We start from the raw sequence: 27,614 nt of genomic DNA, 5'->3' as shown, positions 1-27,614 counted from the left end.
TAGAGGGATGGGATAGGGAGGGTGGGAGGGAGGGAGACGCAAGAGGGAGGGGATATAGGGATATATGTATATGTATAGCTGATTCACTTTGTTATACAGCAGAAACTAACACACCATTGTAAAGCAATTATACTCCAATATAGATGTTAAAATAAAATAAAAAATTAAATAAAGACATATACAAAACTGTTTGCAGAGGTACTACTTATAATAGAAATAGTTTGCAAATAACCTAAGTGCTCCTCAAAAAAATAAATTAATAAATTGTGTTATATAAATGTTATTGAATGGCATGCAGCTCAGGTTTAGGGAACAATATATGTGTATTAAAAGTATAAATAAGCACAAGAGATGGATAAATATCAAATTTAGCTGAGCAATTATCTCATTGGTTGTGGGGTCTGGAAAAAAAAGGACTATGAAGAAATGGTAGATAAGGCACATATTTTTAAAGTATTTAGTATTTATAAATAAATTATAATGAAGGTATCATATATTAAAACTTGTGGGATACACTTTAGTGCTTAAAGTACAAAAATATATAAACCTCTAAAAAAAAGACTGAAAATAAATGAAATAAATTATTTCATGAAAGAAATTAAGAAAGATCAACAGATAAAATGATGTAAAATGGTGAAAAGAAATAAAGAATAAAACTGAAACAAATGGTATAGAGATAATCCATAAGAACTGGTTATTTGAAAGACATTAAAAGTATGACTCTTTTTCATATTTTTCAAAAAAAATAATAAAGCAAGCACAAATAAAAGTATGCTTGGAACAAAAAAATAGGAATCATAATGACAAAAGGTTTAAGTTATTATGAGAAAAATTGTATAATTCAATCAACAAGTTTATCTATAAATTGTAAATCATAAACAAAATAAAATATTGGAGAATATAGAAGTTTCAAAACAAACTCAAGAAAAAAAATAAAATTTAAAAATGAATTATTAATACATGCTACCATATTGATGAATCTCAAAACATTATGCTATGTGAAAGAAAAATCAAACGCAAAAGACCACATTTTGTATGATTCCATTTATGTGAAATGCTCAGAATATACAAATCTCTGTCAGACTGAAAATAGATTAGTGGTAACTTAGGGCTGAGGATGGGAGAGAGAAATGATTGCACATAGGCATAAGAGATCTTTTGGTGTGATGGAAGTTTTAAAATTGGATTGTGGTGATGATTGCACAACTCTGCAAATTTATTAAAATTCATTGAATTTTACATTGAATTTTATGGCATATAAATGGCACATTAACAAAGCTGTTAAAAATAAGAAACAGAATAATAGACAAATAACGATTAAAGTAAATAAATTGCTTATTAAAACAAAAACTATCTCCCAGCCTGTTTCATCCCCACCTTCAACCCCAAAGGAAAACAGGCTTATAGGATTTTATAGGCAAGCTTATATCAAAAGTCCAACGAGTAGATAATTCATATTTTCTACAAATTATTTCAGAAATAAAACTGTATTAAATGGTAATGCAGTTTTATAGTAAAATCTGTTAAGAAAGATACAAGAAAAATAATAAAATAATCACACCTGTGAATGTAAATAAAAACATCCTATGTAGAGTCCCATCACATTGTCTTCCACACTATATTAATAAAAATTATAATATAGTGGAATTCATCCCAGGAATACAAGAATGTTCAAGGTCAAAATTTTGAGCAATTTTATAGATTACAGTATAAAAAAACATGTGATTATCTCAGTAAATGCAGAAAAAGTATTGTAAATACAATACCATTTATTATAAAAATAAGAAATAAAGGGAAATATTTTTTAATATTTTAATATTTAATTTTAAATCAAATTTGTATAATATTTAGTTTTTAAGGCTCAAAAATAAAAACTATGCTTTGTTCATTACTGCAACACTCTATGTTGTTATACTGTCTTCTCCCCTGTGTACAAAAAAGGCAAATAATATAATTTGGAAGTATCAATTCATTCTTTTTTCTTTTTCATATAGTAAAGTTTATTTTATGTTTTATTTATTTTTATTTGTATGATTATTATAGGAAGTTCAGAAAAAGAAAACATTCACTGCATTTCTTTTGCTGTCAAAATTATTATTCATTTAACTTTATATCTATTAGTCAAATTATTTGTGTTATATATTGAAGGGGATGGTTCAAAAAATAATCTTCCAATTATGGTCACTTAAGTTGCTTCCATGTCCTGGCTATTGTAAATAGAGCTGCAATGAACATTTTGGTACATGTCTCTTTTTGAATTATGGTTTTCTCAGGGTATATGCCCAGTAGTGGGATTGCTGGGTCATATGGTAATTCTATTTTTAGTTTTAAAGAAGATGTGGCACATATATACAATGAAATATTACTCAGCCATAAAAAGAAATGAAATTGAGATATTTGTAGTGATGTGGATGGACCTAGAGTCTGTCATACAGAGTGAAGTAAGTCAGAAAGAGAAAAACAAATACCGTGTGCTAACACATATACATGGAATCTAAGAAAAAAAAAAAAGGTCATGAAGAGCCTAGGGGTAAGACGGGAATGAAGACACAGACCTACTAGAGAATGGACTTGAGGATATGGGGAGGAGGAAGGGTAAGCTGTGACAAAGTGAGAGAATGGCATGAACATATATACACTACCAAACATAAAATAGATAGCTAGTGGGAAGCAGCCGCATAGCACAGGGAGATCAGCTCGGTGGTTTGTGACGACCTAGAGGGGTGGGATAGGGAGGATAGGAGGGAGGGAGATGCAAGAGGGAGGAGATATGGGTACATATATATATGTATAACTGATTCACTTTGTTATAAAGCAGAAACTAACACACCATTGTAAAGCAATTATACTCCAGTAAAGATGTTAAAAAAAAATCAAAATAATAGTAATAACTAATATAAAAAAAATCTTCTCTGTGTGTTATGTCTAGGATCTACCGTATGAAGAGATTCTTCAGGTCATTGACTAGTTATACACATTTCTTTGTGAAAAATGGCTATGAGTTCTATCTTTCTCTTTCACATTATAAAGTACTGACTTTTTTTTCTGTGAAGCCTTTAGAAACTCAATATCTTTCTCCTATTGACCTAGCTCTGAAGAAATACATAATAGGAATTTACTAGAAGAAAGTTGTGTTCCTAATAACCATTATGCTTATTTTTGTGGCATCAGAAATATTCCTATTAATGTCAGGAGCACTCAACCTTACTGTAAGCCTGACATTATGTCTCCTCCATAAAGATCCCAAGTCATTCAATAGGCAATATAAAGAAAGAATAACTATTTTTATATGCAGATAATATTATTGACTAAATAGAAAGCCTGCAGTATTCTACAGAAAAAACAAATAAGACCAGGGTACTGTCTAGAAGGCTAAAATATAAAAATCAATACTGTCCTTATACAAACAATACCATTTATCAAATATGAATGAAAAAACACGTAGCATTTATAATATTTAAAATATTATGATAGCCTCAATATTGTGAATACTGAGGAAAAATAACTCATGATTTGGAAAATATCTAAAAGAAACTGTTTTATATTAAAACGATAGAATCCTATTTAATAGTAAAATTGAATAAAAACAAATACATTTACATATACATAACCATGGAGATATAAGTAACAGGGAGAAAGAGACTAAAGGGAGACAGGATGGTGACTGCCTCTATAGAAGTGACAAGAATGGGCTCAAGAAGCAAATAAAGAAAGCCTACATTTTGGCTTTATGTATTTTATTCATAATATTATAGAGAAATATTACAAAGTTTATTAACATTGGGGAGTAGCTGCGCAGGTAATTGTTCCATTGTTCTCTAGTGTTTTCTGTGCTTCTTAAACTTTTCAAACTCCAAAACAATTTGTAGAGGAAATAAGAGGAAAACCTTAATTACAATCACAAACCTCTATATTTATACAAAGCATACACGAGTTATCTCGTTTGCATAAATTGTACATGCACTGTGTGAATATAAAGATTCCTGATAGTCTGAAACATAAAAGGAGTGATTTAGAATTTCCATTTCAAATCCTTCAACCAATTAACTGCCTCATTTACTTAATATAAATGTAATTTCAGATTTATGTGATTGAAAAACTCTTGATAAATGGAATTTCTCTTCAGAAGAGTTTTGTTTTTTTCTTCTGTAAATTTAATCTTGGTAATGATTTTTAATTTATCTTGAAAGCTTGTCATTTTTATTTTTATAAGGGGTTAAAGAAGAACACCAGACAGGTAGCAAGTTATACACACTGTAGGTTCCATATTTCTCCTCAATTTTTCTGAGTTCTAGCTGCTATGGTTTTGACATAAGGTAAGAGGACCAATTATTTTTTTATTATTATTATTATTTTTTGCGGTACGCGGGCCTCTCACTGTTGTGGCCTCTCCTGTTGCAGAGCATAGGCTCCGGACGCGCAGGTTCAGCAGCCATGGCTCACGGGCCCAGCCGCTCCGCGGCAAGTGGGATCTTCCCGGACCAGGGCACGAACCCACGTCCCCTGCATCGGCAGGCGGACTCTCAACCACTGCGCCACCAGGGAAGCCCAGGACCAATTATTTGTTGCCATTACCTGATGTAGGGGCTGGGGAGCAGGAGGAAAGTTAAGGGTCGCTTGGATGTATTGTTGGCAAGTTCTATGTCCCAGAAGGAGAACTGGTGGTCCTGGGTGGCTCACTGATGCTGTCTGATGTTTGGATTTCACTTGACCTCATATAGAGACTTGAGGGCAAGATTGAGTCTTTTGTTGACCTTCAATGGACTGATGGAATTTCTTTTGATTATCTCTCAAAGACAGTAATAGATAGGATTCTGTATAGTAATGATTCCAAAATTTTAGCATTCATAAGAATGATATAAGAAACTTAGTAAAATGCGGATCCCTTGGCTCTATCCAGATATTTCAAACCAACAGGTTTGGATCTGGGCAGGAAATGTGCATTTTGATCACCCCAGGTGATCCTGATACTAATAGCTCAGAGATCACACAAGTGACACGGTGATGAAGTCATGAGTGGGCAGAAGTGAGGTGCTGGTCCCTTTGTTTTCTCCTAAAATTTTCCTGACTCCTCCTAGACCACCAGTCTATAGAATGGTAAACCTCTAATTTTTCACTTTGGTCAGAAATCAATCGGAGACAAGCTGTATTAATTTCCGAGGGCTACCGTAAACAAACTGCCTGAAACTGGATGGCTTAAAAGAACAGAAATTTATTATCTGACTGTGCTGGAGGTTAGAAGTCCCATATCAAAATGTTGGCAGGGCCATGCTCCCACCTCAGCCTCTACGGGAAGGTCCTTCCTTGCCTCTTCCAATTTCTAGTAGCCCCAGGTGTTCCTTGGCTTGTGGCAGTGTAAGTCCAATCTCTGCTTCAGTCTTCACTTGGTTGTCTTCCCTCTATGTTGTGTCTCTGTGTCTCTTTACTTTCTCTTGCAGGGACACTAGTCATATTGGATTGAGGGCCCACCCTACTCCAGTACGACCCTATCTTAACTAATTACATCTGCAAGGAACTTATTTCCAAATAAGGCCACATTTTAAGGTGGATTTAAACACGGATTTGGGGGGGAGACACTATTCAACTCAGTTGAATACTCAAGCTGCTTAATTAGATATTAACTTGAAATAATAGGTTCTTCATAAACAAAGAAGAAATTACCCTCATTCACTAAAGTTAACTTCACTTTTTAAAGATTCTCTTTAATTCCTGTGGTAATTCTTTTGAAGCTTCCCCCCTGTCAGAGGATACAACTTTCATTCACTTTAGAATTATCTCACTGCTATCTTTGCAAGATTTGGCATGTCCTCAGAAACGAAGGATTCCTTCAATAATATATCTGTGTGTTCATGTACATTGAGAGAACAGAATACAGATTCCCTGGGAAATCAATGTTTCATTCCCCTTCAGTTGCCAAAAGAAAAACTTTTGCACTGAGATGAATGAAATGACCAGCAAGTGGATGAGAATTAAGTCTCCCTAAACTTTTTTAACCATTCAAGTCTGATGAGTATCACCAACTAAGTTTCAAAGAGTAAAAGGTAAAATTGATTCATAATAATCCTGAAGTGTCAGACAAGAGAAACTAGAAATTCCAGGTAACGCTTCTCTTTCCTGAGGTCAAGAGATTACAATAGCCATGGATAATGTCGGACCCAAAGAGTTCAGTTCTCAGTTCTCATTTTCATGGTGGAGAGAGGTTGTAATGTGTAAGAACATCAATAAAAATTATTCATAATTCAGGTTGTCCTTGATCTTGTCTCATCATCACATAACTTCACACACTTCATTCTTTTTAAAGAATAAAGTTCAAGTTTCATTTAAATCAGAGAAATTCCCTCAAATGTTATTTTGATTTCTGTAGGTCAAATTCAATCCTTTGTCCTCAAGCAGCATATCTCTTACTAAAGTCTCTATAGAGTCTTCAGGGGCCCCAGCCACATCATTATGACTCTCAGTTGCATTGTGTATGTAATATCATCCTAATCTATTAAATCACAGCAATTTAAAAACTGCTCCATAAACTCACTTAAAAAAAAAAAAACACTGACAAATACACTCTTTCATTGTGATGTTGAAGTTTCTAGGATGTTTCTGATCCTACTGCTTCTAAGTGTTGCCTTTAAAGGACTGGAAAGGCACAGATGAACTGTCCCAACCAAGTGTTTATGAAGGAAATGGCTGCGCCCTTATAAATTGTTCTTAATCATAATTTATAGACATGGATACTGAAATACTCTCATAATGCTTTCCAAGTGGTCAGAAATATGTACACGTTAGATAGTTTAATAAGCATGGCTCCAAAAACTGACCTCTCTTTATAGACACACACTTCCCATTTATGGATAAGAGAAGATGATTTGGAACGTGAATAATGTCTTTTTCATAAATCTTCCACCAACATTTCCAAGCCTTATTGATAACAGTGATAGTTGGATGTGTGTAGTACTAATTCATTATGCCATTGACAGTACACACATTTTTATGTAATGTCAAATAGAAAATAATGGTTAAGCAGACATGACCCAAAGTTTCCATGTGTGTCAGACAGTGTGGTCTATAGACTACTCTCTGGAAATTCTAACTTCTTCCACATATATCATGTTCAGTCAATGAGTACAATTATGATAACTGAAGCATGTGAAAGCATTTGGTAAAATACAAAGTAATGTTCATAATGAAGTTTATCTGTGGTTCTCAACCCTTGCTATGCTCTAGAATCAACTGGCAAGACTTTTAAAAGTTGAGTGAATGGAGAAACTAGTGAATGGAGAAATGAATTGTGGTATGAATAACCATACTGTAGAATACTGTTCAGAATTCTCAATAGAGAATAAAGAAATGAACTATTGTTACGTTCAACAATATGATGAATCTCAAAAATATCATGTTATGTGAAGCAAACCAGGTGCCAAGGACTAAATACTCTGGTTATATTTGCATGACATTCTGGAAGAGGCATAACTGTTGGGACAAAAATCACTTTAAAATGGGTGAAATAATTCAACAAAGCTTGGGGAAATTTTAGATACCCAAGTCTCACTCCCGGAAATTTGAATTCAGTTGTGCTAGAACTCAGGCAAAGGTAACTTTTAAACTCTCCCAGGTGAGTCTAACATGGGGGCTGAAAACAATGCTCCATCCTGTTCACATTAGAAGACCCAGTCCATCTGGACTGTGATATCACCATTCTATGCAGCAAAGGATATCTACCCAAAGTATCCATGCCATAGGCATCACCTCTGCTCTGCAAATCGAACCATAATGCAATTTCCTTTATCAATGAACATCTATCTATTGATTTATTACTTGATTTATTTAATGTATTTATTACTCAGTACAATGGTTTGTTTTTAGTTTTTCTTTGTGAAGGTCACATCTGGGTATTTAACTTCATTCCAGAGCATTGGTGAACACAGGTAGCCCCTTTCTCCTTACTAGGCCGATTTACCTATGGCAACGTAATTTTGGTTAAATCCAGACTGAGACCTATAGGAGTCCAGATTTTGGTGTGATTACTCAAATAGCTAAGGCAACCTCAGTTTCACAGGAAATGGTTATTAAGCATCTACTATTTAAAAGGCACCAAGGAATTTTCACTCCAGTGTGAGCAATAGGGCGTGCACGTTCAGAACTAGAACACAGGGCAGGCATCAATGGGCAACAGAATCATAATCTCTACAGTCTGGGGAGGGAGGTGAAACACTTCCACCTGTAATGCTCATACCTAGCTTTCCTGCCACATTTCACCTGCTTCAGATTCACCCACTACAGTAACACCAGATTGAATTTCATAATCTACAAATCTGGTCATGTGACATCCTGCCTGAAATCATTCAACAGCATTTCTTACCCTGCAGAATAAACATCAAATTCCAACATGTCGTATAAAGGTTTGCACAATCTAGGCCCTGCCTCTGGTCCCAGCTTCATTCCAGTGCTGCCCAATTTCCCTTCTCCCCTTCTCCAATTTGCTTGTGTTTCAAGCCCAAATAATATTAAATTGGGGCAAGAGTCATATGATATCGTTTGTATGTGGAATCTAAAAAACATGATAAAAATGAACTTACTTGGAGGACAGAGACAGAATCACGGACTTGGAGAATGAATTTATAGTTGGGGTGGGGAGGGGTAGACTGGGAGTTTCTGATTGACATGTACACACTGCTATGTCTTAAATGGATAGCTAAAATAAAATAAATAGCCAACAAGGACCTACTGTAAAAAAAATCAACAAATAAATAAATAAACAAACAAATTAATTAATTAAAAAAATAAATTGGGTAGAATAGAGAGGAAAACGGAATGGTTTTGACCATACATCTCTATATTGAGAACGTGCTAATGTGGAGCCGACTTCATGGGCAGGAAACCTACGTATTATCACAGGGTCCTGCACTGAGAAAAAACACCCACACCTGGTTTAATGATCTACTGTTGTCATCTTGAAATTCCTAATAATTTCACCTTTGACCTTGTGTTTTGGAAATGGCATCCCACAGGAGAGTGGAGCATGCTCGTCAGTAGAGGAGATAAGCCAGGCAACAGTGTGATCACGGACTTGGGGTCCAGCAGCCCTGGGCACAAGGGCAGGTGCACATAGCATTTGATCCCTTGTACTTGTGCTGACCTCGGGCAGTCCTGGGCACCCTTCTTTCATTTTGAAATGACATTTTCTCTGCCTGGAATGCATACTTGTAACCCCTTTCACAATTGCCAAGTCACCTTTCATTACCTAAATATTGGAGAAATAACTATGCATAGTCCAAGACTCAACTGAATGATTATTTCTTATACAAAATCTTCCTTAAATCCTGCAAGAGTTCATTATTTCCTTCTTTGAACCACCACTAGTCTGATCACTAACCTCTATTCCAGCATGTATCAGGAACATTACACAATTATTCACAGGTACTTTTGCCCTCACTAAATTGTAGACTCTAAAGGAAAGAATTCCTTTTACTAATCTGTATTCCTGATGTTTAGCACAGAGCTCAGATATCAATGGCTCTCCGTGTTTAACTGAATTAAACTGCTGGCGCTTTCTTAGTAATTGGGCTTCTGGAATCTGTGGTTAAAAGATCCTCTTTGTCAGCTGGGAAGGGTGTAGGCAGAAGGGAAGCTCAGTATATTTGGGGTGTTCTAAACTTTCCAACAATCCACCAACACCTACTCAGACGAGACATAGCTGGTTCCACAATAGTGAGACTTTTCTTTTCATCTGCTCTCTTTTCTTTGCTTTGCCACTTAGTCTCTTTTATGTGAAATTAAACAGTATCTCAAATACACTTTGGAAGTAGGTTTTTTCCCGGATGATTGAGTTTAACATTGCAGTGTTTACTTTCTGGCTTTTTGTTGAGTATCTAAATCCAGGTGTTCACAATATGTGGTTCTTCTGTAATTTTTGTTTTTTCCCAAGTAGATTTTCTAAAGCAGCTGGTGGCACATATGTAAACAAAATCAAAATATTTGTTTAAATTTTCCTAGGGTTTTGCATCTACTGGACCTAGTGACAGAAGATGTTTATTTTACAGTTGGCTGTGAATGATGTAATTGAGATCGTATTGCCTGGGAAATATAAAACAACTGAAATAGGATTTATAAAAGTGCATTAACTATTAGGTTGTACTGACATAAAACAGGGAATAATTATTGGTATGGTGGTTAAATAAAGCCAAAAAAGCATAAATGGATATTGATATAGATGATACATTTTATTGAGCATCTCATGAATTAGATACAAAGTTCAAACCAAGATAAAATACTGTGTGTTTTGTAGGTTAAGGAAAGCAGACACATTTGGGGGCAGAGTGTAAAGTTTTAAATGACTTAGGCATAACCCAGCTAGTATATTATCTAACTAATTGTTCTTAATACCTTCTCTTCATGATGGACTTTCTTAAAATATAATAGTCAAATCCTCTTTTAAGAAAGAATTTTTGGCTCAGTGAAAAGAATGGGTAGCGCAAGAAAGACACAGAGAAAGGATATGTGTAGGCAGTGGGTGGGCATGAGGGAAACTCCTTGGATATTATCTAAACCCAGCGTATCCATTGACTTAACTGTGTGCCATGCTGGGAACAGTGCTGGACACTGGCGTAGAGTGAAGAATGAAACAGACATGATTCTTGTCTGTGAGTGTCTAGATTTGTATTAAGCAATCACATAACTCTATGCAAAATTGCACCTGGGAGAAATGTTATGAAGAAGAGTCGTATGATGAGGTGGAAACCTGTTCTAGGAGGAGCTGATGTAGTCAGGAAAACTGGGTGAGGGAATCAGATAAAGAGAACCACATGTACAAAGAAGAAGAGGTTTAAGGGTTAGGGTTAGTCTAGATGGAGCATTCCTTGAACAGGGAGGCAGGGACCTGTAGAACACAAAGAATTTTGTCTTTATGTGAAAAGTTATGGGAAGCCCTTGCATTTTATCAACAGAGTAAGCTGATCAGACCTGGTAAAGTCCCTCTGGCTGTGGGGTTAGTTGGGGGTGGGGAGATTGGAGAAAAGAGGGCAAGAGAAGTCTCTCCACCAATTCTTGTTTTTCTCAATGGCTCTCATCTGAACCCAGAATCCAAATGTAACGGACAGTGAAAAGGTCAATATTGGATACTGTAAAACACCATATATAGTATTAGTTATTACACATGCCCTTCTGAAGACCTAGTGATCCACCACCATTTGTCAGTAGTGAGAAATATCCACATCTACAATCTTAAAACAACTCCAGGGACAGCAGAGCCAGGGCTTTATAAGGTCACACAGCTGCTCAGTGGAATGTCTCTATCCTATAGGGCAAGGCCCCAGTATTAGAAACAAAAACAACTCTGGGTGTTCCTTAGTTAGCCTAGTGAGGTCTGGCAGCAATGCACAAGGATAGGCCAGCCAGGTTCAAAAAGCATCTGTGTGTGTCAAGGAATGTATAGAAATGTCAGCCAGCTGAGTGCTTGATTACCGTTGTACTCTGAATGAGGGAGCACATTTCTGTGTGACCTGCGTATTTGTGCTTCTCACTAATCAAAGACACCTGAGTGGGAGAAACACAGAAGTCATTTCCTAACTGAAAACAGTTTGAGAATCTAAACACTGGAGTTGATCCACTCCCACCCTCCCTAATGAGCTATTGGCACTTGGAGCTTTCCCAACATACAGCAAAAAAAGGGTAGCTATATGATAACCTTCTGCTGGGTTGGTGTCAACCATCAGGCTGGACGGGAAGAATGCAACTCATTCCTTGCCCTGGGTTGCACAGAAGTCTTTCTGGGATAAATTACTAAAAATGCTGATAATTTCAACATAAATCTTACTATAGTGTGACTGAGTCTGGGGACATTTTAGTTTAATACCTACAAAATAATTGCCAAATTTATCTTTTGAGTCATTCAGCCTGCATTTCTTATACACCACATCAAAAGCCAAATTCTATGCTAGGTTCTGGAGACAAAAAGAAAAATCACACACAGACCTTGCCCTTAAAGAACTTCTAAACTAATGGTAGAGACAGACTCGTAAACAAGTAGGACATTTGATAGAAGACTGTGGTTGGTGCTGAGTAGAATGAGGTACAAGCAAGGAAACTGTATACTCTATCTGAACCTGGTGGGTTTCCCCTGTCTTCTGTTCTTATCATCTACTTGTCCCCTTTAGATCAGTGGCCTTATTTCAGATGGCTACCCTTACACTTCATCAGGACTCTGCTTGCTAGTCAGAGCAATGCACAGCAGCTTAAGGTAAGATAAGGAGACCTTTTCTCACCAGTCTTATAGGAAATCCCAACATATGACTCCAGTTATTCTCCTTCTCATCCTCTATCCTCCCAACTCCAAGGATGAAATGCATGATTTGAAAAGGAAGTGAAATCATGCCATAGAAAGTAAATTGAAGGCATCCTTCTCATATTTTATGGGCTGTAAAATTTCTGGCTGGTCAATGACTAAAGAAGACTTAATCCCTACCTTCTATTTTAATTGCTTATGTAATTGTATACCGTATTGTTTCTTTTTTTATTCATCACATGACCTAGAAAAGACAAATGGAATGATAGTTTCATTAATACATAATATAAAACTTCATTGCAAATGAATATCCACTTAAAATCATCAAGAAAAAATGGAATGGTATCTTGTAACCATTCCTTGGAAATAAGATGTGAGAATATGAATATCATTGCTGTAGAAGAAGCAACAATCATATACAAATGGCCCTCTGCACCTGGAGGTTCCACATCCAAATTCAACCAACCACACATCCAATTTCACATGCCTTTTTATATAAGGGACTTGAGCGTCTGCGGATTTTGGTATCCAGCGGGGTCCCGAAACCAATCCCCTGTGGATTCAGAGAGATGACTCTGTGTGTGTGTGTGTGTGTGTGTGTGTGTGTGTGCAGGCACAGGTTTTATGTTCAATTTTTAATTACTGTTTCAACTCTCTTGGCCTGTTTTTTATGCAGCCACTCTACTCCTCCACATAAATCCCCAAATAAATAGCAATCCTTCAGTCCATGTGTTCCCTGCTACATTTTGAAAATTGAGTGATGTAAGAGTAAATGGCATTTGCTGTACAGTTTAGTGTTGATATATCCTGGATATCAGCCTCATCTGGAACCTCAACACCATTTGTCAATCTTGCGTCCTGTTGCAATGACTAGTCCCTCTTACAGCTATTAAAATTTTACCATGAGCCTCGAGGATCCTGCCAAATCCTCTCCTCTCATTCTAAGCCAGTCTGCTCACCTAAATAAGTAAATGGAGTATATCAGGTGGAAGCCGTTCCATCTTGCATTACTGCTCTCTCTGGGTCAGTCTCCTCCTCAATTTCTTCTTACTTTCTTGAACATATTCTTTTCCTTTTTCTGCATCTTAAAGGTTGATGGTACACAGATTTCTGTTCCCCTCTCTTCTTTCTTCTCGGTTGTTACTGGCTGGCTTCCCTGGGAAACCAACTCTGAGATGGAGTTGAGTGTACGGGGGCTATATTAGAATGTGCTCTTGGACTCAACACCCATGGAGTGGAAGGGAACAGGAATGAGCACAGAGGGCTTTGAAAACTCCCCTAAATGGGAGTCTGGCATCAGAGGCTGATGTCTGCTATCCTGGGAAGAGATTACTATGTTAGGAGAGGTGGGTCTCTCCATTAGGTGCGCTCTCCGAAAGTGGCTGCAGGAGAGGGTGCCAGCAGCACTCCCAGAAGTTGGATCGTGAGGCTTTTATAAATAAAGAAGGATCTGAACCATGTGTTACATCACTGTGTCCACCACAGATTGCTACCCCTAGACACATACACACACACACACACACACAAACACACACACAAGTCCTTGTTACTTTACTTCCTGTCTCTATCTCAAATCTGACCTACTCTACCATGCTTTTATCCTCTTGAACCCTGAAGATGGAAAGTATCAATACAAGATCTAGGGACTGATTTTCCTGTTCCTCTCCTCTTAGGGGAGGGTTATCCATGATAATAAACCCTGAGTTCAGGGAGAAGCAGAGTCTGAAGGAGTAGTCAGAGTATTTGAGTTCTTGCCTATTTCAGGAGTCACTCAAGGCCAGCTCCCTTCTCATAATGACAGGAAACTTCTAGTGTGTTTCCTTCTTTTCACCTAATTCAAGTAGTGGTCCTGATGCTTGAAATGCAAGGAGCTCTGACTAATACAGATGCTGACCAACGGCTAAATTAAGCCAGATCCCAGTGGGTCACTGTGTTCTTTGGGTTAGACAGCACCTGCCCTGAAACTTGTCTTGGTTTTTGTTATGTCTGAATGACTTGTGCCAATATGATTAAGCTCTACCGCATTTTACCTACCCCGATGCTTGCTTTCTTCCTTTTATTTGATTTTAATATGTTAGGTTTAAACAGGGAAGTGCCTGAATTTCTCCTGCAGGTGACAGGATGATTCATTTCCCACAAGTGTTTATACTATTTTTATCAGAAAGAAAAGAAATGGAAAAAAAATGTTTTGGAATTACTTTCAGACACTCACTTTCTTCTCCGCTCCCAGCCTGTAATTGCTTACCAAAACCCTTAAAGAGCTTTCCTTCACAAGTGCATATCTTTCATACAGCACAGTCGAAGGGGAGGCAAGAAGAACTCATCTGACTCATCTTGTAGAGGATGAGAATTAAGGGGAATGGGGCATGTGTCTACCTGCGTGTGTGTGTTTGTATGTCTGCATAGTAATAGGGGCTTTTCAGTGTGGGGAGGCTTGGAAGTGGACTGGTTGTCTTAATAAGCCTTCTCCACCCAATAGACCAATCCATTCTCCTCCTAGAGATTAATTGACCCCAGTGGGACCTGGGCAACCACTGTCTTTAGAAACAAGTAGCTAATGCCTCAATAATGTTAATTCTGAAAACAACAGAGCAAAATATTGTATGGAAGATACAACTTTAACTCGTCTACTGATGTTTAACTTGCATTCACTTTAAACCTGGCTTTCTCCTAGCCATTGAGGAAAACTTTTTTTTTTCCTAGAGCAGAGGATTGGTTAGAAACACCTCACTGCCACTGCCTCTGTCATTGAATTCTGAATTCCAGTTTGTAATTCGTTTCTAGGAATTATAAAATGAGTAACACGAGTAGCACACTTTATGCTATATCTTTCACATGCATCATTCCTTGTTTCTTTTCAGGGTTATATTATATTTTGAGAAGTAATCATTAACTTTCCCAAGTTAGAAATTTTAAAACTAAGGCCAAGCAAAATAAAAAGACGTGCCCAAGGTCACATTACTAGGAAAGGAGATGGTTCACATAACTTGAGTTTTCTGACACCAGAGACTAAAATTCATCTAACACAAAGTGGAGAATAAATGGGGGAGAGATGAGCTTCTCTAAGATAATATATATCCAAGTCAGCCCATTAGCAATCCACTCACAAGGAAAGCAAAAATAAATTTCTCTGTTTCTAGGAAAAGAGCTGGAGACAATTCATTCAATAAATATTTATTAAGCCCTTACTATGTGCCCAGTTATTTTCCCGTCTGTTGCCCACCCATCTTGAGCTGGCATCTTTGACAGACTTTTTGTAAAGTCGAGTCCACAGACCACTTGCTCAGAAATACCCGTGAAGCCTGTGGGGGGAAAAAAGAAAAGACTGTTGAGTCAGAATCCATAGGGGTGAAGAGTAGGGAATATGTACTGTTAACATGTTTGCTGGGCAATACGTATGCTGGAGGTAAAGCTTGAAAAATCCTGGTTTACAAATCTTGACTCAGATTCTCCAACAGTTTGAATTTATCCTTTTACTTCCAGTACACAAGGTAAATATTGCCGGAGAATGAGTACCACTTTCTCTCTCAATTATTAGCTATAAAATAACATTTTCCCTCAAATGATCCTTCTCTGAAGCAATGAAATAACAGGTGCTGATAATTCAGAACCACAGAATCAAGTCACTAAGTACAGGAATATTTGGCTGTGTTTGTTAGAGAAATCTCTGAGGGTGGCCCAGCTGTGAGATTTTTTTCTTTGGCAGAAATCCCACCAGTTTTTCTGACTAAAGTTTGTGCCTATATTTTAATGACTCATCCTCTCCTGCTCTGTCCCATCAATTGGTTGGCAGAATTTCTGCTAATTTGGAACATCTCATGTCAATGGGCGGGTATTAGATTGTATGTATATTTCAAGATGAGCAGATGCAAACGTCTGAACTACTTGCTCTTTTATAGACCTCTCAGGATAATCTAAGTTTCCCATCTTAAGTTTAAAATCATAACCCAGACTTCATATTCTTTAATATCAACTTTAATCTTTAAAACTTCCAAAGAAATAAATGATTTAGTAACAAGTATTGAAAGAGATTCAGAGTGACAAAAATCTGTGTACATCAACAAGGAAAGACAAGGGAAGTTTTATTGTTTAGCTTGTAACTATCCGATCTACGAATTCTGCATGCCAGGGATCCATTTCCACAAGGTATGAGTCCTTTAAGGTCCATGTAGGGAAAGCAAGGCAAGAAGAACTTGGACCAAAAACTCACTAAGGGGACTTCCCTGGTGGTGTAGTGGTTAAGAATCTGCCTACCAATGCAGGGGACACAGGTTCGAGCCCCGGTCCGGGAAGATCCCATATGCCGTGGAGCAGCTAAGACCGTGCCCCTCAACTACTGAGCCTGCGCTCTGGAGCCCGCGAGCCACAACTACTAAGCCCACGTGCCACAACTACTGAAGCCCACGTGCCTAAAGCCCATCCTCTGCAACAAATAGAGGCCACTGCAATGAGAAGCTGGAGCACCACAACGAAGCGTAGCTCCCGCTCGCCGCCGCAACTAGAGAAAGCCCGAGCACAGCGACGAAGACCCAGTGCAGCCAAAAATAAATTAATTAATTTTTAAAAAAAGATTCAATAAATATGTAAAAAGGCCAAATTCTTACAGTCAACCTGAGACAGAACTACCAGACTATTTAACAATTGTTCATTAATATAAGTAATTCTAAAGTTCTTTTTTGCAATATGAAATATGGCCTATTTTCCATGTCAGAGTCCTAGTTATATGTCATCCAGCCTCTTCACTGTTTGAGGTGGGAGGCAAGTTTAGAAGGAAGGGCTGCAAGAGGAAATACAAGAGGAGTTTCCCAACCCAGAATACAAAATCTTTTAGGGCATGGATAAGGAATACATTCTAATGTTCTGTGTTACGTGCCAGGAATTTATACATTGTATCGTGCTGTAGTTGAAAATGAGCATATCTAACCTGGGGCTTCTTAACCTTGCTATTGACATTGCAGTCAGGAAATTCTTAATTGCAGGGGCCTGTCCTATATATTGTGGGATGTTTAGCAGCATCTCCTGTCTCTACCCATTAGATGCCAGTGTACCTCCCCACTTTGTGACAAGGAAAAAGGTCTCCAGATATTACCAAATGTCCCCTGGTGGGGAAATCATCCTTTATTGAGAACCGCTGGGCAAACTGGACTGGGTCTTCTACATGGGTCACCCTTCATGTGTGAGGTGGTACCCAATCTCTAGCCAGGCCACATCCCCCCACAAAAGGTCACTGCTGTGATTCATCACTGTCAGTTCTGTCTTCACTGCTTTGGGCTCCAGCCAGTATCCTCTTCGCTGCATTAGAGGAATTAGAGGTGAAAACTCTTACTAAAAGTTTGACGTGAGGGGAAGCTGTGGCTACATCTCAACACAAAACAGGAAGCGAATTAATATTGAATACTTTTATCAACATTAACTGAAGATGTTGGCCAACTCTCTAACTCACAAGCTATCTTTCTCCTGCCATGGTCTGAGCTTTCTCCTGTCTCCTGAGAGTTTTTCTCTGGCTCACTCTTTTCTCCTGACTCAGTGAATGAATTGCTCCTAACTTTACTTGCTACCATTACATAATTTGCCAGTATAGATTTCCAGGTTGCTTTCAGAGCTATGCTTGTGTCTTATGGTTATTTTATCTTTCCATTTAGCAGACGAAGGTTATTACTCCAGGATTCTACACTTTAGAACTTTAAAGTCCCAAATGTTTCCTTATTGGTGTTGGAAGAAGCTCACAAGTGAGCTTGATCTTAGATGAACTCACAGGTCAGCCGAGAAATGTATGTGCATGTGTATACATATATATACACACACATACACATATATATATACACATTATACTTACATACATTATATATGAATATATAATAAATATATACACATATTTTATATAAGTAATATTTATATATGTATAATGTATGACAGTTACACCTTTGCTCTTATGACATGGTGCAAGCTATTGTCTGAACAACTGCAAGTCAGGAAAAGTTACAACAATGAATATCCCATTGGGTATATACTCATAGAAATAATCCAGAATCTTTGGTGTTTGAGAAAAGAGCCCAAGTCTTAATGCAGTATCTAGCAGTGGAGTCTAGATTGAATTTCAAGAACTGCAAAGAGCAGGAGGGATGATTTTAGAAAACTTGTTAAGTATTGAAGTCTTTGATGCTTCCCCTCATTTTTTTTTCTGCTATGGGTTCCCCTTCTTTATCTTTATGTGGGAAGTCAAGCCTGCCTTCTCTTTTTACTCCCGATGCCTCCATTCTCTCTGCATACAGGATCTCGCAAGAAGATTAAACTACTGGCTGTTTACCTTTAAGCCAGAGCTTTCTGTTCTCAAACCTGGGAATGGTATATCCAAATGCCTTCTGTATCTCCCCATCTGCATGCCCTACAGCCTCCAAAATCAACTTTTTGAAGATCTTTCTAACCATGTAACTTCTACTGCTCCCTTCCCATAACGTGTATCACCAAAAACCAGTGAAAGCTTGTCCAGGTTAATATTACATAGTTTATGTAATGAAAACAATAAGTAAACTAACCGCGCTCCCTACAGCCACGCTCATCCTCTGGATATTCTCACAGTTCACCCCCTTCCCAAAGGAGGCTCTTTTGCCGTGATGAAAATTGTTGCAACTGATTTTCCCAGACTCCAAGGTCGTCTTCCTTAATCCATCATCCATGTGCTGCCAAACAGCTATCAAAAAATAAAAATTACAAACCTACATCTTTCCTCTGCTTCAGCCCTTCAATGGCTTGTATGGCTTGAAAGGCTTGTTTCTCTCACACCCAGTCAAATGCTCTGCGGGCAAGGTACACACACACTTCTCTTCCTGGCTTCACCACAGCAGTGCCCAGGTTATGGAAGGGTCATTTTATGCTGCCTCTAGCAGTATAACAGGAAAAGGAGGAATAGTCTTTTTAACAAAATGTTTCATACTTTTTCTAAGGATCAGTCACTCTTGGCTAGATAAAAGTTGCTTGAAATGGAAGAAAATTAGTAAACTGTTTTTTCTATAACTCTTCTCCTTGCAGAGATTCACAGTTGCAGGGTGTAGAACATCTCAGGTCAGGGAAGAGATAGCAACGCTGAAGAGAGGACCCCATAGAAGAGAGAGACCATTTTGAAGTCAGTGCTGGAGGGCAGAAAATTAGGGCCTGACTCAGGATCCAAGCAGTGGATGAGGAAAGCTGAAGAAGATCCCTGAGATATTCCTGACTCCCTGCTACAGAAAACTCTTATCTAGTCCACGGCTGAAAACCCATTCTATGCATCCTTTGGTACTCTATGTGTAAAAGATACATAGAGTATCTTTCTGGCGGGGAGGGAATGGTGAGATATGCCATTCTATACTGTCAAGGACACATAAAAAGGGTGATACAGTTTTGTAAATATTCAAGAATCCTAAGGTGCCTTTAAAATGTTCCTCATATCATATGGTCTATATCTGCCTCTGACACCTACTGCTTGATACTTTCATGGCTGTCAATATGGCCTGAACTCCACAGTGCTCCATGCCATTATCTGTACCTTTACTCGCGTATCCCTTTGTATGGAATGCCCTGTGTTTCTCCACTCTGATCCGAACTGCTAAACCCTACTCATCATTTAAGACTCAGCTGACAGGAATAGTTATTTCACATTTTCTCTCAGGTTGAATTCAGTGTTCTACACTATTCATGCCTCAGTAAATACACACATTGTAAAATAATTGCAAGTGGATGTATTTATCCCATCTGCTAAGTTGTGAGTAGCTCAAAAAACGGCATACTATTAACATTCCAGCTCCAGGACCTACTAATTATTCAATAAATATATACCAAAGGAAAAAAATGCTAGTTCTATGTATTTTGGGTTATTTTTCTTAGTATAAATTAATGAATGTTTCTTTTCTTTTTAAACTAAGTTTGATTTTTATAGTGTCATGGCAGGGAAAGTTTTTTCAGTGCTCCTAAAATGTCACCGTGATACAGATCCATTGTTGATAAGGAAAGTTCTGGCAACTTCAAGTTCTCTTCAAGCAACATTGATTCTCTACCTGAGGCCAGGGTATCCTGAGATGTTCACGATTCCCTTGAAAATCTGCCAAAAGCATACCTGAAACTGGCTTTTTGCCACAATTTCCTCATGTGGTTTCTGGGGTATGATTTAAATCTTTGATGTACTAAGAGTCAAGTGTAAATAACATTATGAAATGTGAGTGACTTCAAGGAAGCATTTGTTCCCAAGCGTCTACAGACAATGTCTTTGTTCTGACAACCTACAAATCTCAGCACAACTAAGTTATTTATGTGAAAAATGAAACTTCTAGTCCATGGTAGTAGTAATTTTTTTCCCAGTCTCTTTGTAAAACAAATTCATTTGTGAACTTTCTAATAACTTAGCCCTGATACTAAATCTTTTTCCTAATTTATATCATAAGCCCATGCCCATTTATCAAATTCTACTTAAATATTTAAATATGGAATACATTGGATTATGTTTATTGGACACTTTGGTGAATATCAGCTACTATATTATATTAAAGTTACTCAATCCAGTCCTATGATAAATCATCAGCTGCCTTATTGTGGGATGAAGGTTTTTCTGGATGAGATCATGAATCCATGATCAGAGCAAAGTGTCTATATAATCCATCCTCACATAATTTTTAAATTAAGAAACAGAAGCCCAATTTAAAACATTGGAAGGGAGGTCAAAGGGAGAATTCCCTGAGTGAAATTTGGTGGTGGTATTAGGGTAAAAGGAAAAACAAAGTTGATCACCCACTTATTCTGCTTTGATTCTCAAATACTAGCTTTAAGGATTTTTCTGGAAGGCCTTGAGAACATTACAATTTACATATGACTCATTTGTTCATGCAAGCTCACTCTTACTATGTGTCAGTTTCCTAGGAGTTGAGAATGTAAGAGTGAACAAAACTGACAGGTCCTGGTACCCATGGAGTTTGAATTCTAATATGGAGTATCAGAAAAATAAATAAAGATTTCTGACAAGTGCATTTAAGAAAACAAACACAGCGATATATAGAGTGTTACTTGGAGCAGAAAGGAAGGACCATATATCAAATGAGATTCTGAGAAGGCCATGGAGGTGACTTATGAGCTCAGATCTGAAAGAGGAGTACAAACAACAGTTGCTGAAAAGCATTTGAAGAAGAGGAAACAGCAAACACAAATGCACTGAAGACGAATTAAACTTAGCAGAAATAGAATCACTAAGACTGAATCTTAGTGATCAGAAACAGATGGACAATGGTCAGGGCACATAGGGATTTATGGATTAAAAAAGGAAATTGGATTTTGTGAAAAGGCAAGAAGCTATTGGTGAGTTTTAAGCCATAGAATGACATGATCTTACTAGTATTTTTGAAAGACCTCTCTTCTGCCAATGTTAAGCTTCAAACAACATCCATAGCAATAATACTTTACTTAGTTTATTTCTGTCTGGCTAATTTGTTAATCCATAGCACCTTAAGGGCAATTAGCAGCCTTAATTGTGGCTTAGTTTTTAAAGGCTATATTTGTTTTTTATTTTCAGTCATCATCATAATCATTAGTGCCATGTATAATTATTAGGGAATTTCCTCTATGCTGCCAAAAACTGGATTCTAAATAACTCTAGCTTTACTGTACTTTTGTTCCTTAGAATATTGGCCTTAACATCCTTAATATTTTAATTCTATATGTACCAGTTTCCCTTTTTGTCTATCAACAGACATTAATTAATTTATTTATTTCTTTTTTTCTGTATGCGGGCCTCTCACTGCTGTAGCCTCCCCCGCCGCGGAGCACAGCACACAGGTCCAGCGGCCACGGCTCACGGGCCCAGCCACTCTGCGGCATGTGGGATCCTCCCAGACCGGGGCACGAACCCGCATCCCCTGCATCGACAGGCGGACCCTCAACCACTGCGCCATCAGGGAAGCCCAGACATTAATTTTTTATACGAATACAAACCTGTTTTCTAGCTAATATAAAATATTTAAAGTTTTACAAAATCCTTTAATAAAGACTGACCACTGGAAATACAGAACTAACCTCTCAAATCTCCAAAGCTCATACTTAGCAATAAATTTGATTCAATGAAAAATAATTGACAGGGAAATAGGTTATATACTTATATGAAGAAATATTATTAAATATTGGTTTTCATGGTTGAGAAATTTGTGTCGAGTTCAGAAGTAAAAGATACTGCTCTTTCTCTGCATTTGTCTGTTTTTAGTTTAAAAAATACTTCAAACTTGTTATTAGAAGTAAGGAAGAGCTAGAAAATGATCCAGGTATGCAAGGGAAAAGAAAATAATACTAGTAAATCAAAGATATTTATCTTAAAATCTCAGTCACCTAGATCACTATATCCTATAACAGAAAAGAAAATATCAAGAGACAGAAAGGTAAAGAGAAAAAGGTCCCAGTTTATTTTGTTTTGACTAACAAGTGGCATATTAATCCATATTCTCCAAAGAAACAGAACCAATAGGATGTAAAAGATAGATGGATAGATAGATAGATAGATAGATAGATAGATAGATAGATAGATGATAGATAGATAGATAGATAGATAGGGAGAGAGATATTTATCCTAAGGAATTGACTCGTGATTTTGGAGGCTGAGAAGTCCTAAGATTTGCAGTTGGTAAGCTTGTTTCAGTTCAAGTTTGAAGACAGGAAAAGCTGATGTACTCAGATAGGAAGAATTCTTTCTTACTTGAGGGAGGGTTAGACCTTTTATTCTATTTGGGTCTTAATTGATTAGATGAGGCCCACCCACACTACAGAGGGCAATCTGCTTTACTTAATGTACCAGTTTAAAAGATAAACTCATCCCAAACCACCCAGATTAATGTAGATATCTGGGCATCTTGTGATGCACTTAAATTGACACATAAAATTATCCATCCCAGGTAATTTTTAAAGCTTAATGCCAGGATTCATTTATCCATTCATCCTACCAGTATTTATTGATACCCTGGTAAGCATCAGGTCTACCCTAGATGCTGGGGATTTGATGAGATATTAAAAATGATCTCTGACTTCAGCAGACTCATGGTCTTTGGAAAACAAAAATGCAGACATAAACAAAATTCAGTGAGATAGTTACCAAAGGGAATGGATTGGAAAGGGAGAGTGAGATCACAAGCACTGAGTGGGTATTCAAGAGCTTTACCTTTAAAATTTAGAGAATAGTAATGAGATTACCTGCAAAGAGGAGAGAAGGCTTCCAGAGCAAAAGAATGTCCTGTCTAAAGAAATGTATAGGTCTTCCCTGGTGGTGCAGTGGTTAAGAATCTGCCTGTCAATGGAGGGGACACGGGTTCAAACCCTGGTCTGGGAAGATCTCACATGCTGCGGAGCAACTAAGCCCGCGAGCCACAACTACTGAGCCTGGGAGTCACAACTACTGAGGCTGCACTCTAAAGCCCGTTCTCCACAGCAAGTGAAGCCACCGCAGTAAGAAGCCCGCACACCGCAATGAAGAGTAGCCCCCACTCGCTACAACTAGAGAAAGCCTGTGCGCAGCAACAAAGACCCAACACATCCCAAAATAAATAAATTTTAAAAAGAGAGAAATGTATAGCATCAGGAAGGACACAGTGGGAAATGCAAGTGGGCTGAGACACCAAGAGAAGACTCAGTGATTCGGAAAAGCACAAGTAACAGTGGGAGGTTATATCATAAAGACTGCATGCACTGAGTATTGCTTCTTGATTGTTACCACAAGCCAATAGTTTTTACTAGACTAATGGGAACTCAACAGCTCACAGAAAATCTTATTCCATTTTCAGAAAACTTTAGCTAGATTTTGCTTGAGCTTTGCCAAAATCTTTTTCCTTTTTTTGCTGTCTCCAATGATTAACACTTATTCTACCTTCTAATGACTTGTTTTGTCAAACAGCTTCAAATTCAATGCCTTTTTTATTCAACCCCCATTCAATGCCATTAAGTACCAGTCATGTCAAGCATCTGCTATGAACTGGTAGATTACAGCAGACAGAACAGTTGTGGCCCTTTCATCATGAAGCTGAAGTCTCCTAAGGAGGAAAGAGAATAGAGAATCATAAATGAAAATACATGATTTTTTATAATTAATTTTTATTGTAGTATAGTTGATTTACAGTGTTGTGTTAGTTTCTACACAGTTTGTACAGCAAAGTGAATCAGTTATACATATACATACAGCCACTCTTTTTTTTTTTTTTTTTTTTTTTTTTTTTTTTTTTATGCGTTACGCGGGCCTCTCACTGTTGTGGCCTCTCCCGTTGCGGAGGACAGGCTCCGGACGCGCAGACTCAGCGGCCATGGCTCACGGGCCCAGCCGCTCCGCGGCATGTGGGATCTTCCCAGACCGGGGCACGAACCCGTGTCCCCTGCATCGGCAGGCGGACTCTCAACCACTGCGCCACCAGGGAAGCCCGCCACTCTTTTTTAGATTCTTTTCCCATTTAGGTCATTACAGAGTATTGAGTAGAGTTCCCTGTGCTATACAATAGGTTCTTATTAGTTATCTACTTTATATATAGTATTGTGTATATGTCAATCCCAATCTCCCAATATATCCCTCCCCCCTTTCCCCCTTGGTAACCATAAATTTGTTTTCTACATATGATTTTTTAATGTGATTTCTGCAATGAATGCAAAGTATAGCTATGACTTGGTTATTAAGGCTAAAGACAAAATCAACCAGAATCCCAGAGAGACCTACAGAAATCTTGGGCTGTTTTATCTTGTAGAACCAGTGACACAATTGCTAAGGTCTGAACAAATTCAGAGACCTTCTTTAAAGTACACATAAAACCATGGTCCTGTCCAGGCATAGACCAATTATTTTAACTATCATCTCCACCTGGAAACAAGAAATAAATTTTAAGTTCTTTCTTGACTTCATGATCGGACTCATTCATTAATTGCTTCTATTGGTTACCACTGACTGATTGAACCACTCCCTTTTCCGCATTTTGTTTATTTGACTTGGTAATTATATCTGAGCCTCCACTGTCAAAATCCGAGAAGTAGCATAAGGAATAAGAATAAGATTTGTCACCGTTTTCTGCCTCTAGGCAGTTAGATTTTTATAGCATCTTCTTATAACTAAATGGGAAACATAAATTGTATAATTGAAATGAGATTAACTCATTTGCTTACCTGAAGACCAAGCTGTTTTTCATCATGCCAACTCCATTCAGAGGCTCCCAACACCCCCAGACTCAAAGAGAAAGCAACAGATGTGCACCTCTAGTCCTCAGTGATTTACCGCCAAAATGGTTTTAATATTGAAAGGGCTAAGGGGAATAAAAGAAACCCAGAATAGAAAGCTCGTTCATATCCACCAACCTCTGGTCCAGTTCTCTTAGTTGGTCTTGGTATTAAACACATTTGCAAGCTGTAGTAATTACAGCACAATTTATTAAGGCTTTTTTTTTTTTTTTTTGCGGTACTCGGGCCTCTCACTGCTGTGGCCTCTCCCGTTGCAGAACACAGGCTCCGGACACGCAGGCTCAGCGGCCATGGCTCACAGGCCCAGCCGCTCCGCGGCATGTGGGATCCTCCCGGACCAGGGCACGAACCCGTGTCCCCTGCATCGGCAGGCAGACTCTCAACCACTGCGCCACCAGGGAAGCCCAAGGCCTTTTCTTACCTGCCTTGCATGTACAGTCCGATCTTCCCACAGAGTTTCTCCCCTAGTCCTCTTGCAGCTCTTGGATCCCAGCCATTAACATTAACCATCGCGCATTAATCGCACATCTGCTTCGAGCTGTCTGGGCCTTGGTCCACTCCACTTTGGAAAATCTGCCTTCACAGCATCCATGCTCACAGGTGATGTGACTAAGACCCTTTACAACTCCTGATGAGCTGGGATCTTCTGTATCATTATCGTAGCAAGAGCAAATAAAGGCTGAAAAGGAGACTAATATTTGGTGGTGAATGCTTTTAATAGAGAAAAAGCTTTTACACTGTGAATTACAATAGATAAAAACATTGACTACCTGAGTTTTGACTTTGATGTTGCATTTACATATCACCTATTTTAAGAATACCTAGACATTTAACTATACTAGTTAAATTGAAGTTTAACTAGTTTTAGTAAGTTTAATTTATCTATACTAGTTAAATTAAATTGAAGTTTGTAATTCTAAAATGAGAAAACTCAAAGACAGCTGGCAGTTAAATTCAATTAACTGTGTTTAATAGGAGTTCTTGAACTCAGAATGAATACATTTTAATTCATTCATCCTTTTAGCCATCCATGCATTACCTCGTTCAACAAATATGTATTTAGAATCAATTGTGGGTGTGACTCTATTCTAATCAGAGCCTCAAACATACTGGGAAAAATTGGTTTTTATTTTCTCATCATATTGGATTTATATGGCATAGAAAAAGATTATATAATTTTTAGATGTTTACGAATAGAAGAAATACTATTTCTGGACTCAACAACAGAGTTATTATGGTTTTATAATCTCATTCATTCATTCATTCATTCATTCAGTAAACATGTGTTGAAATCCTGCTATCTATATTGGATGAGGCCCAATTCCTACAGAAAGTATCTCAATAGATTGTTTCAGTGAGTACAAAAGCTTAGCATGGCTTGCTCACAAGATGTTAATTAGAGGACACAATAGACTGGTCGATTGGTCTCTTTGACAAGAAGTGGAAACTGTCTTCAGGCATTGGGAAGCCCTGAAGACTTTTATGGAGAAGAGGGGTCTAACTGGGTTAGAAAGATCTTCTGGAGCAAGTGTGAAGGATGAATTAGAGGACTGAAAGTTTTGGGGGAAAAAGAAGCCAAGGAGACTTCTACTTGGGCCCTGTGAGAGATGATAGTCTCAACCAGGCACCCGCTGAGGCTGTGGGATGAAGAGGAAGTAACCCATCTGGAAGAGAGTGTACATCTCCATCAACATGTAGATTAAAAGCCTAAATATAGCCTAACTATGTGTATTTAGGAGTCACCATTTTATAGGCAAACATAAATTTGTTAAGGGTCAGAAGTACTAGGCAGTAAAACCTAATAGTCACGTGGTATTTACTATGTGTCTAAATACTGTGCACAGTTTAATTTTCAGAGATTAAACCCAGAGGTTAAATCACTGCAATAACCTTTGGAAGAAGCTACAATTTCTCCCCCATTTTACAGATGAAGAAGCTAAGAGAGGCTAAAGAAAATTTCTCAAGCCCCTGAGCTACTAATAATGACTGCTAGATTGAAAATCCAGGTATGCCAACATCCATGGATTTAACCACTTCACTAAATGGCACTATTGTTAGTGTCGTTGAATCTCTATTGTAGTAATTCTTGCTCACAGTGACACCCAATGGCACAGAAGAATTATGCTGA

At 37.9% G+C, this 27,614-nt stretch overlaps 1 pseudogene; it reads right to left on the bottom strand.

Annotated features, from left to right (window-relative positions):
- The window catches only part of LOC136125442 (small ribosomal subunit protein eS4-like), a 101,358-nt pseudogene extending 92,976 nt beyond the window's left edge, over positions 1-8,382 (bottom strand).
- Between the last annotated feature and the right edge of the window lie 19,232 nt (positions 8,383-27,614).

The sequence above is a fragment of the Phocoena phocoena genome, chromosome 7 (genome assembly GCF_963924675.1).
Source record: "Phocoena phocoena chromosome 7, mPhoPho1.1, whole genome shotgun sequence".
Taxonomy (NCBI): domain Eukaryota; kingdom Metazoa; phylum Chordata; class Mammalia; order Artiodactyla; family Phocoenidae; genus Phocoena; species Phocoena phocoena.
The sequence above is the reverse complement of the archived record's forward strand: the minus strand, read 5'-3'. Positions and strand labels throughout refer to the sequence as shown.